This window comes from Psammomys obesus, unplaced genomic scaffold, assembly GCF_907164565.1.
Source record: "Psammomys obesus unplaced genomic scaffold, mPsaObe1.curated_primary_1811, whole genome shotgun sequence".
NCBI lineage: Eukaryota > Metazoa > Chordata > Mammalia > Rodentia > Muridae > Psammomys > Psammomys obesus.
In genome coordinates, this window is record NW_026596046.1 from 19058191 (window position 1) to 19060011 (window position 1821).

The window sequence follows — 1821 nt, forward strand, 5'->3', positions numbered from 1 at the left end:
GGCAGCTTGTAACTGTCTATGACTCAGTCTCAGTTTCCTGCCTCAGCCTTCTGAATGCTGGGGTTATAGGTAAACTACCACACCCTGTTCTTATTCTGTCATTTGTGAGAACTAATAGACTGTCGACTAGTATTTCAGAACCCTGGCCAAGAAAATATGAATCTTGGTAACCAAGGTAATCCTAGTTCAGCAATAGTTGAAAACCACCTAATTAAAACATGCTCTGCCAGCCGGTCCTGGTTCTTCTTTCTGTTACCAGTTGTCAGTGCTTGCTGCCACAGTCCTCTCCCCATCCATGCTCCCCAGCTTCTAGGTCACTCCTGCCTCAGAGAGTGGTGTCCTGAGCACTGGAGGGGGCTGGGCAGAGCTACCTTACTGTTACGTCTGTCCTCTCTGCATGCACTTCCTGTTGGTGATCTGGAAGGGCTGAAGGGAAGCCTGCTTGCCACCAAGGTTGCAAATCATCATGAATACTGTGTTTGTTTGCTCTGTGGCAGCTAGTTTTACACTGGGAAACAGACGCACGAGTGTAGATGCTCACTCTAGATCACATGGCTAACTAGCTACCAGTGGACTATTGATCTAGGCAGCGCCTATGCGCTGAACCACCATGGTGACCTAGGTAGAGTGGAGCAGGGGCTGGAGGTTTCGCCTTCGTGGGACCGGCTTTGAATTTAGAGGGTTTCCTCAGTCTTGTACTTATGCTGGGATGGTTGTTACTAGTTACTAGTTTTCTTAAATTCTTTCCTTTAACATTTATCTTTAAACCCATTTAAAAAGCGTTTTGTTTTTCTTCTTTCCATAGGTGGTGATTGGACTCTAGACCATGTGCCTAGGTAGTTTTTCCTTTCTCCGCAGCTCTACTCCCCCAGCAACGCTCACCACACCCTTGTTTTGAGAACCTCACTAAGGTATGATGTCTAGGTTGGCCTGAGGTTGCCTTGCAGAGCTGAGTTTGGCTATCAGACAACTTTTATTTTTTGTTGGGTTTCATTTGGATGGTAGAATACAACAAAACTCCTTATTTTTAAATGTACAATGACATTAAGTAATTTGAAATTATGTAGCCATCACCACCATTCATCACCCTGCTATGTTCCATTGAACAATTCTCTTGTCTCTGTCCCTATACTCTTGGCAACCATCATTCTACTCTGTCTACAGATTTGCCTGCTTTAGAAATGTCATGTAAATGGAATCATTCAATATTTGTCTTACTGTATTATTACTAATGGAATGTCTTCAACGTTTGTTATATTGGAGTATCTCTGAATTTCTTTGTGATATGAATAAAATACAAGACTTTATCTATGCCAGGCAAACATTCTAGCACCTAGTTACGCCCCTAACCTCCATCCTTTTTCAGGCTGAATAACATTCCATTTTTATATAATTTACATTTTGTTTGTTATCTGTTTATTCATTGCTAGATACTTGGGTTGCCCTGCCTTTGGGTATTGTAAATGTGACTGCTATGAACAAGCATGTAAATATTTTGAGGTCTTGCAGGGGTTGTGGGGAGGAGAGAAGGTTAGTTTATTTTGAAGCAGGGTCTTGCTATGTAGCTCAAGCTAGCCTTGATTATGACTTTCTTGCTTCAGCTTTCTGAATACTGAGATTAAAGGTCTGGATCTCTGGGTCATTTGGTGTTTTTGTTTGTTTGTTTTGTTTTGTTTTTAAGGAATTTTCCATAGTGCATTTGGTTCTCTCTCTCTCTTTCTTTCTCTCTCTCTCTCTCTTTCTTCCTTTCTTTCTTCCTTCCTTCCTTCCTTCCTTCCTTCCTTCCTTCCTTCCTTCCTTCCTTCCTTCCTTCCTTCCTTC

General features: G+C 42.1%; 1 protein-coding gene across 2 annotated transcripts in view; it reads left to right on the forward strand.

The window, feature by feature from the left end:
* The first annotated feature begins 809 nt into the window (after nucleotides 1–809).
* Nucleotides 810–1821, forward strand: part of Znf592 (zinc finger protein 592) — a 32190-nt gene continuing 31178 nt past the window's right edge. Inside the window, exon 1 of one of the 2 annotated variants that reach the window (XM_055623148.1) lies at nucleotides 810–911. The gene's annotated coding sequence lies outside the window, so the exon portion shown is untranslated. The remainder of the gene's footprint in view (nucleotides 912–1821) is intronic. The other variant, XM_055623149.1, reaches the window with a different exon arrangement.